This window comes from Leopardus geoffroyi, chromosome D3 (assembly GCF_018350155.1).
Source record: "Leopardus geoffroyi isolate Oge1 chromosome D3, O.geoffroyi_Oge1_pat1.0, whole genome shotgun sequence".
Classification (NCBI taxonomy): Eukaryota; Metazoa; Chordata; class Mammalia; order Carnivora; family Felidae; genus Leopardus; species Leopardus geoffroyi.
This window is the reverse complement of record NC_059339.1, coordinates 53,609,294-53,621,580: the sequence shown is the minus strand read 5'-3', so window position 1 is coordinate 53,621,580 and position 12,287 is coordinate 53,609,294. Positions and strand designations below refer to the sequence as shown.

Below are 12,287 nucleotides of genomic sequence, written 5' to 3'. Positions count from 1 at the left end.
TGGGAAACCGGTCTGGCTAAATAACAATAATAATAATAATATAAGCTAAATTGGTAATGCAAACCCACCACGGTTAGGACAGAGAACAAAGAGTGTTGGTGGCAATTTTCAATAGGATTTTCAGGGCAAGGTTTACCAAGAAGCTGACATTTGCACAACAATCTGAAAGAAGTGAGGGAGCGAGCTTTGGGGATTGTTATGGGAAGAGAGTTCCAGGCAGAGGGGTAGCAAATGGAAGACCCTGAGTTGAAGGCACACCTGATACGTTCAAAGAACAGCAGGAATGACAGTTGGCTGGAGCGAATGAGGGAGAGAGTAGAAAGAGGAGGGGTCAAGAAGGCAACTATGTGTGTGTGTGTGTGTGTGTGTGTGTGTGTGTGTGTGTGGAGAGAGAGAGGGGAGGGCTTGTAAGACTTCGCCAAGACCTCGACTTCTACTCTGTGTGGGATAAGCCTTCAATGGATGATTTTGAGCAAGGAAATAACAAGATCAAATCAGTCTTAGCAGGACCATTCTGGCTGCTATACTGGGAATAGCTTGAAACGTCAGCAAATGAGGATTATTAAAGGGTTATTGCAAAAATCAACAGAGAAGCAGATGACAGCTTTGACCAGGGGAGCAGCAATGGGAATGGAGCAAAGAGGTGGGATTCTGGACATCTTTTGAAGGTCAAGTCAACAGAATTTGGACTGGGATGTGTGTTATGGGAGAGCTGGAAGAATCAAGGATGAGTCCAAGTTCTTGGGCTGAGCAACCAGAATATTAGAGGTTGCAATTAACTGAAATTGCAAGAAATGAAAGACAATCAAGTTTGGATGGGAAGAGGGAGATCAAGAGTTTAGTCTGAACGAGTTGAGTTTGAGTTTTCCTCTAGACATCAAATCGAAGATGACAGTTGGATCTGTGAATACAGAATTTAGGGAACAGGCATAGGCTAAAGATATAATTCTGAGATTAACAACATACAGAGAGTATTTAACACCATGAGGCTGGATGAGACCAACAAGACGTAAAGTAGAAGAGAGAAGATCTGGAAGGACTGCGTGCAGGGACCCTACCCACTAAATGCTCAGGGATTTGAGGAGGAATAAGCAAAAGACGCTAACAAGGAGTGACCAGAGAGGTAAGAGAAGATCCAAGGGACTGTGGTAGCCTCCGAAGCAAGTAACAAAAAGAGAGAGGGAGCAATCAACTGAGTCAGATGCTGCAGATGCGTCACATTAGAGGAGAACTGAGAGCTGATCCTTGGATTTAGCGAAACAGAGGTCTCTGGCCACTTGCTAAGGACAATTTTGGCAATAAAAGTTATATGAACTGAGTTCATATAAGAAGGAAATAGAGAAGTTAGGGACAATGCATAGAGGCAACTCTTTTGAGGTGTAAAAGGAAGAAGAAAAAGGAGGCATGAGCAAGAAAGCAGAATGGGGATCAAGAGAGAGTTTTGATCTGCTTTTCTTTGAACTGGGAGAAATCACTGTGTTTGTAGGCTGGCAAGAATGATCCAGTGGAGAGGGAAATTTTTGTGATGGATGGAGAGAGGGGACAGCTGTTGAAACAGTGTCCAAAGTGAGCAAGGATGAGATCTAGTACTTAAGCGGAGGGATTGCACTCCGAGCAGAGTGACCTTCATCCACCGTAGACTAAATACTTGAAGCCAACCGACCACGTACATGAAGCAGACAGGTAGGTTTGGGGGGAGGTTATAGAAATTATTATTCCTAATCTCTCATTTCTCCATAAATAGGGTAAAAGTATCAACTGAAAATGTTTGTGGGAAGAATCAAATAAGTAATACATATGAACTCCCAGAAAGTGGGTAATGAATGTTAACAGCTATTCACTATTATCACACATCAGTTTGGGTGATTTAATCTGTTCTTGTGCTTTCACTGACCTCTTATCCTTAAGCTTCAGATCCAAGATCCAAGATGTGGACATCTCTCAAAATCAACAGGTCTAGAACTCAATTCACTTTGGTCTTCTCTGGGCAACTCCACCTTCTGCAAGCTTGTTGCAGTTAAGGGCTCCTTCCACCTGGGCACATCAACCACAGTGCTAGATTTCTGAATTTCTTCTTCCTCATACTCCTTCCTCAACATCTTGGAAATCCTTTCTCTCCTCCCTTCTCTCCTCTATCATCCCTCCAACTGTACCCTTTCACTCTGTCAAGCATGTCTTTCTTCTGGACTTTGGCCTCCTAACTGATCCTCTCGGTCAATATGGCCTCCTGTGACTCTCTCTTCCCCATGTACAGAGTGATCTGTCCGAAATGCAAACACTGTGTCATCTTCTGGAGTAAACGCTTCCATGGTCCAGTCTATACAGCATTGGCACTCAAGGCCTTTCATGCTATGTTTACATCTTTAGCTGCGTCTCCTGCCCCTTTTAATCTGGTACTTTATTCACCAATTATACGAAGCATAGATGGCTTCCCTGCACAGCGCTCCCCAAAACTACCCCCGCAAAACTGTTGAGTACCACCATGCCGATGACTGACTACCCTTCAACTCTCAGCTTTGTCCTCCAGGGAACTCTCTCTGATCCAGTTTGAGCCAAGTGCCATTCCTTAGGGCTTTCACAATATCACATCCAAACACCCAGCGTGTTATCGGTGCTCAATGAATTGGTTGCCATTATATTAGATGAACTACATCTAATTGATTAAACTATGTTAGACGATATCTTGAAATCCTAGGGGCGCCTGGGTGGCTCAGTCGGTTGAGCATCCCACTTCGGCTCAGGTCATGATCTCACAGCTCGTGGGTTTGAGCCCCGTGTCGGGCTCTGTGCTGATGACTCAGAGCCTGGAGCCTGCTTCGGATTCTGTGTCTCCCTCTCTCTCTGCCCCTAACCCACTCGCATTCTGTTTCTGTCTCTCTCAAAAAATAAGTAAACATTAAAAAAATTAAAAAAAAAAAAGAAAGAAAGAAAGAAATCCTTTCCAGTACCATGATACTGCAGCAGGCATTTTTCTTTTGGTCAGTCTTTTTTTTTTTTTTTTTTTTTTTTAATTCCAGTATAATTAACATACAGTGTTATATTCATTTTAGGTAGACAATATAGTGGTTCAATAATTTTATACATCACTTAGTGCTCATCACAGTAAATGAACTCTTAATCTCCTTCACCTATTTCACCCATTTCCCCACCCACCTCCCCTCTGGTCACCATCTGTTTGTTCTCTACAGTGAAGAGTCTGGTTTTTTGGTTTGTCTCTTATTTCTTTGTTTTGTTTCTTAAATTCCACATATGAGTGGATCCATATGGCATTTTATTTCTCTGATTTATGTCATTTAGCATTATGCTCTCTAGATCCATCCATGTTGTTGCAAATGGCAAAAACTCACTTATTTTTATGGCTAAGTGGTACTTCATTGTATCTATCTACCACCTCTTTACCCATTCATCTATCAATAGACGCTTGGGTTGCTTCCATATCTTGGATACTGTAAATACTGTTGCAATAAACATAGGGGTGCATATATCTTTTCAAGTTAATGTTTTTGGATTGTTTGGGTAAATACCTCGTAGTGGAATTACTGGATCATATGGTAATTCTATTTTTAATTTTTTGAGGAGCCTCTATACTGTCTTCTACAGTGGCTGCCCCAGTTTGCATTCCCACCTACAATGCACAAGTGTTCCTTTTTCTTTACATCCTCACCAACACTTGTTGTTTCTTGTGTTTTTTTATTTTAGCCATTCTGATAGGGGTGAGGCTGTATCTCATTGTGGCTTTGATTCGTATTTCCCCCATGATGAGTGATGTTGAGCGTCTTTTCATGTGTCTGTTGCCTTTTTTGGGTTACAGTCTTACTGAGATAAAATTCACATGCCATATAATTCACCTTTTTGAAGTGTAGAATTCAGTGGCTTTTAGTATATTCACAGAGTTGTGTAACTGACACCACAATCAATTTTACAACATTTTATTACCCCCAAAAGAAACCCTGTACCTTTTAGTTGTCACTCTCCTTTTCCACACGACCCACTCGACCCTTGGAGATACTGATCTCCTTTCTGTTTCTGTTGATTTGTGGATTTGCCTATTCTGGACATTTCATATCAATGGAATGTTACAATATGTGGTCTTTTGTGTCTGGCTTCTTTCAATTAACATAACATTTTCAAGATCCATCCCTATTGTGGAATGTATCAGTATTTCAGTTCTTTATTGCTAAACAATATTTCATTTATATGAATATGCCACATTTTATTATTTATCCATTCGTCATTTGATAGACATTTGGGTTGTGTCCAATTTTTGTCTACTATGAATAATGTTGCTATGAACATTCTTGCACAAGTTTTTAATGTGGCTATATTTTTCATTTCTTTCGGGCATATACTAGGAGTGGAATTGTTGTGTTCATAAGGTAACTCTGTATTTAATCTTTTGATGAACTGCCAGACTATAGCAGATGTATTTTTCCATTACATAAGTGAAAATGTGGATACCACTTGTCTTTACAAAAGGTTTGTGCTGCTGGGGCACCTGGGTGGCTCAGTCGGTTAAGTGTCAGACTTCAGGTCATGATCTTGCTGTTCCTGAGTTCAAGGCTCATGTTGGGCTGTGTGCTGAAAGCTCAGAGCCTGGAACCTGTTTCAGATTCTGTGTCTCCCTCTCTGTCTCTGCCCCTCCCCCAATTGTGCTCGTGCTCTCTCTCTCTCTCTCTCTCTTAAAAATAAACATTAAAAAAAATGGTTTGTGCTGCAGTTGGCTGGAGATCTTGGACAAGAGAACTTTTGATTCAGGTTAGCTGGCCCTTTGACACCCCATAGTGTATAGCGACCCACTGCCCTGCTGGCCACAGAAAGCGCCTTTCAAAACTAAGATTCTGGTCTCAGCCTTCCAGGTAGGGTTGGGAATGTGGCTTCCAAATGAAGTCATAGCCATTGTTCCTCTCATTCATCATCCACTCCCCAGTAACATCTGAATTCTAAAATACTGTATTTAAAATAACATGTGATTCTCCTATTTATTTTGTGACTTAGTTATAATTGTGTAATAAATCTATTGACTATAATACGTTTGAACATTTACATACACATGGCAGCTACAGATTGTATTTTATGGTGTTTGGATAATTTTTAAAAAACAAAATAAAATACCATCTAAATCTCTCATCATTCCCAAATCAACATACACCGCATAATCTTTCAAGAGTTCAGCCTCCACCGGCTCACTACCCTCTTCAAAGACCTTCAGTGCCTCTAGGATAAAGAACAGACTTCGTGAGCTTGGCCCCAGGAAGCCTCGGCTCTGCCCCATATGTATCTCTGTCTTATCTCGTGCCACACCCTCCACGAACTTCTGTTCTGTGACTCTCGTCTCCTCACCCTCCTAAGTACACCTTCCCGAGCCTGTTCCCTGGCCCTCTGCTCCAACCATGTTCCCCCTCCTGGTATTATCTATGTCTGATTCATGTTCCAAAGTCCTGGTCAATGGCAGTCTCCTCTATGAATGCTTCAACGTCAAAAAAAAAAAAAAAAAAAAAAATGACCTCTCCCTCCTCTGGGATTCTACAGCATTTATTTTTGCCATACATCATTGAATTTTTTTTTTTTTTTATGGACACATCATCCTCTCCCACTAAGTTATAAGTTCCTTGAAGGCAGGGTGATATGGTAACCTTTACCCTCTCTATAGACATTGCTTTTAGCCTAGTGTGTGTCTGGGGAAAGGCGACTTTGCTCAAATGTAACTGTGATTTGTTGGATACTTAACAAAAGCTATGTTTGAAGGAGTATATAAATGGTTTACTATAAATAACATTTCCTTTTCAGTCCTCCAGTAATTCCCTACATTCATGTGGTTCAGTGCTTACCTCCTGAACTTCTTTTTGGAGGGGTTGGGTTTGTAATCAGTCTTTATTAAGTACTTACTCTGTGCACAGTACTGGACATATGAGTTCAAACTGCATGCTTACCCTCAGAACTTTGCCTTCCGGTAATCAGCTTCATGGTATTCTTATTTTTACTAAAGTTTCATATTCATCTTAGAAGAACTGGTGTTCAAATCACTAGAAAGACATGTAGACATGGTGACAGTTTGAATCCAACCAGAGGAAGAGACCCTGAGTCTCACGGCCTCCTGGATGTGGTAGTTTTGCTCTGAGAAGAGGCAGAGAAGTGGGAATTCTCTTTTTCCCCCGTTGCTTGTTTACCTGTCTACACTATGTTGAGTAGTGTATGACCCTGTGTACCGTGGCCTCTGCTCTATGACATTCGATGACTTCTACATTGTGTTGAATTTTTGCTCTGCTGCTAAGTCTCTACCTTCCTTTTCCTAGGCACTTTATCTCTGTTCCCCTTCAGTTCAGTAAACATACATTGAGCACCTACTGCATGCAAGGAATGATGGAAAACATTGGTTTCCCAATTTATCATTATATGTTAGATATATTTATAACACATAAGATATATTTATGTATAATCTACATACACATTTGTAAAAGTATATTTTCATAAGCAGAGTAGAGTAACATATTATAAGAGGGTTAAGCTCAAAAGTAAATACGTTAGGGGTGCTTGGGTGGCTCAGTCAGTTGAGCATCCGACTCGATTTTGGCTCAGGTCATGATCCCAGGGTTGTGGGATCTAGACCCTGCTTAAGATTCTCAATCTGTGTCTCTCCCTCCCTCTCTCTCTGCCCCTCTCCCCCTCTCATGCTCTCTCTCTCTCTCTCTCTCAAACTAAAAAAAAAAAAAAAGTAAATATGTTAGGTGAAAATCAAAGCACAACTTCTCTCAGGAAGTCCTTAAATAGTCTTGAAAAATCATACCCTAAATGGTACAAAGGAAGTGACGTCCACCTGAGAAAACACGTGAGGAAACAGCCAACTCATGCATGAAACATCTCAAACTCATGTAGGGCTTCTTGAGAGTGAGGCAAGTTATCACTCATATGAGGACTTTAAGACACAGAACATATGAACACAAGGGAAGAGAAGAAAAATAATATAAAACAGGGAGGGGGATAAGAGACTCTTAAATATGGAGAACAGAGGGTTACTGGAGGGGGTGCGGGAGGCGAGATGGGCTAAATGAGTAAGGGGCATTAAGGAATCTACTCCTGAAGTCATTGTTGCACTATATGCTAGCTAACTTGGATGTAAACTTAAAAATAATAATAATAAAATAAATAAATAAAAGAATCTCGGGGAGCGAGGCAAGTTAAGCGTGCATTCGATGAGACTTTGCCGTGTCTGGGTGTGTGTGTGTGTGTGTGTGTGTGTGTGTGTGTGTCTGGCTTTTATTCTAGGGGACACAAAATTCTAAAGATGAATGCTGTAGGTACTACAATCTCTTTCTTTCTTTTCCTTTTGGATTGCCTCAATAGACCTGCTCTCCATTCTCCGCTCTGGAGAGTGTTCAAGGTGTTCGGTTTTCGAACCTTTCAGCCGTCATGTCCTAGTTCTAGGCTGCCACCTTGTGGCTATTAAGTGGATGTGCTTTAGCCGGCCTGTTCAGTGTGCCGCTTGCCTACACCCTTAATTAGACGCCATTCCGCTTACCTTCTGCATGTTCGTGGCTACAGCTAACTCCGCCTGGTATTTAGGAACAAGACGTTACGTGACAGATAAAAAGTAGAAATGCGTGCTTCCTTCCCCCAGAGCTTCCAGTTTTCCTGTCACAGAATCATGAAAATGTATCACAACACTTTATATCCTTCAGGATAATAACTGTCCCCAAAGCTTAAAATCATGGCAAGGTTGCACATTTTTTTTTGAGTCTACACATAATTAGAGTTCTCCTCTATCCCCAGTTGCCATGTAATCTTTATTTTATTTTAATGTTTATTTATTTATTTTGAGAGAGTGTGTGTGTGCACGAGTTGGGGACGGGCAGTTTCTTCTGGGTATCTTTTTTTTTTTTTAATAACAGGTTTTCAAAAAAAATTTTTTTAATTTATTTATTCTGCGAGAGAGAGAGCAAGCACGAGTGGGGTATGGGGCAGAGAGAGAGGAAGAGAGAATCCCAAGCAGGCTCCACATCACTGCAGAGCCCAATGCTGGGCTCAAACCCACAAACTGTGAGATCATGACCTGAGCTGAAATTGAGTCGAACACTTAACTGAACCACCCGTGCGCCACTGGGATATCTTTTTCTTTTGTGCAACTTCTTCTTCTGGTTTAGGAACAATCTGCTCTTCTTCAGCAAGCATCATCTCACTGTGGCACGGAAGGCTCATGTAGGGTTAATCCGACCAGGAGCCAGCCCTGTAAGTTCTACGTCTCATCTTAGGGGCTGTGTCACCTGGATGTGCTCAATGACCATAGAATCTACATCTAAACCCTTAAGTTCAGCATTACTCTCTGCATTTTTAAGCACCTGCAGTAAAAATTCTGCACTCTTTTTGGGCCACCGACCCTGTGTCCAGCCCCACTGTTTGCCTGGGCACATGTACCAACTCTACCGTTGTAGTGATGGAATGGCACACAGTGCTTCTGTAAAGTGACATCCTTTGGATACTTGGTGGCTTTTCTCATATGCATACCCTTGATGGCCTGGACAGCTTCATGTGTGTTCTCAAGGTGAACACGAAGACTTGAACCTCTTGATTTGCATCATTTTGCAGGGTCTTCTGGTCAAGTGAGTAGCAAACCATTTCCAGAGATGACCTCGGGCCACTTACAGGAAGAGCTGGATATTGCCTGTTAATTTTTATTGATTATGCATCGTAATCATTACCTAAAATGAATCCAATTCCTTCAAGTCCCCTTAGAGACTATTATCTCAACATCGTAGTCCCTCAGTGAAGGGAGAGCGGTGCCATTTCTCCTTACTGCCACAAAACAGTTCAACAAACATGTGTTGATCGCCCACTGTGTGTTAGGTTGGGCAATACCAAATGAGCAACATTATCATACCCTCAAAAACTTCATAGTCTCTTCTGGTGCAGTGGTTAGTTCTCAACCCCTGGCTGTATATTAGAATCATGTGGGCCTCCCCCCACCCCCCCCCCCCACCAAACCAAATAAATAAAAACCTCTGGAGATGGAATCTGAGTATGCTTGTTTTTCCAAAGGTCCCAGGTGGTCCTAGTGAGCAGGCAGTGTTGAAAACAACTGGTCTAGTTGGGAAAGAGATTTATTACAAATTAATTGTAATGTTCTATTAGAGGTATAAATTGCTATTGAGTAATAAATTCTGCCTAAAGATCAAGCAGAATATAAGGTTCATGAAGGCAGAGATTTTTGTTTTTTTCATTGATACATCGTAAACACTAGAACATATCTAGGTTAGTCATTTAATTTATATTGTTGAGCTATGAATGAATCAAATTTCGAAATGAGGTATGGGAAAAGAATTTAAAGGAGAGATACTATAGGGGCACTTGGGTGGCTCAGTCGGTTGAGCATCCGACTTCGGCTCAGGTCATGATCTCATGGTTTATGGGTTCAAGCCCTGCCTCGGGCTCTGTGCTGACAGCTTGCTCAGAGCTTGGGGCCTGCTTCAGATTCTGTGTCTCCTTCTCTCTCTGCCCCTCCTTCACTTGCGCTCTCTCTCTGTCTCTCAAAAATAAATAAATGTAAAAAAAAAAAAAAAAAAAAAAACTTAAAGGAGAGGTACTATAAAGAAAAAAGAAAAGAGACTAAGTGAAGAGTATTTGGGGAGAATTTCAAACAGTTAACTTAAACCAGATTGTAGATTGTGTAATGGAGACTAGTGGAAAATTGCATTGATTTCCATGCTAAGGAATTTATTATTTTTATAGTGTGCAGAAATTGGTAAATACCAAAGAACAAAAGAACAAAACAGTACACACAATTTATAGTTTTCAAAAATAACACTCAAATTCTAAGATTATCAAATATTTCTCCTTATGTTCTTGCATTCCTATGGACAAGAAAACTGTCTGCCACCATTTTTATAGTGGAAGAAAGTTGATGAAATTAATCTTCCTGTGTTCGAAACTCCACTAATATTTGGACCAGAGAAGCTAAACTGGCAAGTGTCTGGCTTCATTACAGAAGCACAAGATATGAACAGAGTTTCAGTTAGAGATTCAATATTGGAAGACAGTGAAAATATGTAACATTGTTGGGAATAAATATCTCCTAAAAAAACACAGATTGTCAAATTATCAAGGTACAACTGAAAAGAACTTTGAATGGAATGTGTTAATAGATTGGGAAAAAAATCTTTAAAGGAAAATTACTCATGAATTAGTGGGGGACAGAATCAGATTTCAAGAGTTCAGATAAAGGTAGCATGATCCCCAGACCAAAGACATTAAAAACAAAAAAAGGTATTAGAAAGGAAATTTTAATAACGTTATCATAAACCGATCTCAGTAAGAAAGGAAAGTGGGAAATAGTTAAATCAAAGTAACTGCATGTCTGAATAACATCAATTTTTTTTAATGGGATCAGTCTTGTATATGGAATGTATAGAAGAATAAAAAGCAGTGATGGTCTAAAACTCTTAAGAATCCTTTCAAGATGGTTAGTGCCCCCAAATAGCTAAGATTCTTTTAAAAATTCTGAATATTAAATTTTTTAACTTTTTATTTTTATTTTTTTAAAGTTATTTATTTATTTTGAGAGAGACAGAAAGAGTGCTAGTGGGGGAGGGACAGAGAGAGAGGGAGAGAGAGAGAATCCCAAGCACTGACTCCACAGGGTCAGTGCACGGAGCCCAACGCCAGGCTTGAACTCTGAAACCATGAGATCACCATCTGAGCTAAAATCAGGAGTCAGATGTTTAACTGACTAAGCCACCCAGGCACCCCCCCGTTTTTTTTGTTTTGTTTTGTTTTGTTTTGTTTTGTTTTAACTTTTTAGAGATATATTTGGAACAAGGGGGAAAGAGATGGGTTTTCTGTTTGGGACACAAAGTATCACTTACTCCAGTGGTTCTATACTTCGAGGTGCGTGGGAATCACCTCAAGGCTTTGTTAAGACCCAGATTGCTAACCCCAACTTCAGAGCTACTATATCAGAAGTCTGGGTTAAAACTTTGCTTTTCCAGGGAGGCTGGGTGGCTCAGTTGGTTAAGCATCTGACTCTTGGTTTCAGCTCAGGTCATGATCTCATGGTTCGTGGGTTCAAGCGCCCTGCGTTGGGTTCTGTGTTGACAGCGTGGAGCTTGCTTGGGATTCTCTCTCTCTGTCCCTCCCCTACTCACGCTATCTCTCTCTCTCTCTCTCAAAATAAATAAATAAACTTTTAAAAAATTGTATTCCAAAAAAGAATTTGCTTTTCTAACAGATTTCCAGATAATGTTGAGACCGCGAGGTCAGGCACCACACTCTGAGACACACTGTGAGATTTATTGCATATCTTGGTTTGAGGTTCATAAGAAGTAGACGCTGATCCAAGGACTCAAGTGTAAGTACTTAGTTTAATTGGGAAGCACAGAAAACAGCTGTCGGGGAGGTGGGACGTGAGTGCTCTGAGAGCATAGGGATGTCAGAACGCCCGTGAACAAATAAGGTGAGAAGGGCATGAGGGGGGAGGTGTCCTATGTTGAGGAAACAGCATGTGTGAAGACTGGGTTGGGGATGCATGTGGCAACTTCAGGGGATGGGAATCTGTGGCTCTCCCACCCTGGTCTCTAGTAAGGAGGGTGGTGTCAGATGAGGCTGGGAAGGTTAAAGAGGAAGCAAACCAGGGAAGTCTGCAGCCACGTTAAGAACTTTTTTTCTTTTTCTCATGAGAACACTGGATGATTTTAACCAGCAAATGATGACCACCTGGAGGATATGTATACTAAGGCGAGCAAAAGCAGATTCAGGAAGACTGATCGTGGTCCACAAGTAGGGATGATGTCTTTGGGTAGTAGGAGGAGAGTGGACAGGAAGAAAAGCAAAGAACTATTTAGGAGATAAAATAACAGCATTTGAGGGGCGCCTGGGTGGCGCAGTCGGTTAAGCGTCCGACTTCAGCCAGGTCACGATCTCGCGGTCCGTGAGTTCGAGCCCCGCATCGGGCTCTGGGCTGATGGCTCAGAGCCTGGAGCCTGTTTCCGATTCTGTGTCTCTGTCTCTCTCTGCCCCTCCCCCGTTCATGCTCTGTCTCTCTCTGTCCCAAAAATAAATAAACGTTGAAAAAAAAAATTAAAAAAAAAAAAATAACAGCATTTGATAATGAATTGGATATGTGAAGTAAGGAAAAGACAAGTTCCAAGGATGATTCCCAGGCTTTTTCAGCTTAGGCAAGTGCTAGAAGGTACTATGATTCTGAGTTCTGGAACACGGAAACCTCGGTGTGAGGAGAAGATAGCTATCGTGAATTTAAGGTGCCTGCAAGACAATCAGAGATGCTAAGCAAATAGACATAC

General features: G+C 41.2%; 1 pseudogene; it reads right to left on the bottom strand.

The window, feature by feature from the left end:
• Positions 1-830: 830 nt before the first annotated feature.
• On the bottom strand, positions 831-8,942 carry LOC123587484 (annotated as a pseudogene).
• Positions 8,943-12,287: the final 3,345 nt, after the last annotated feature.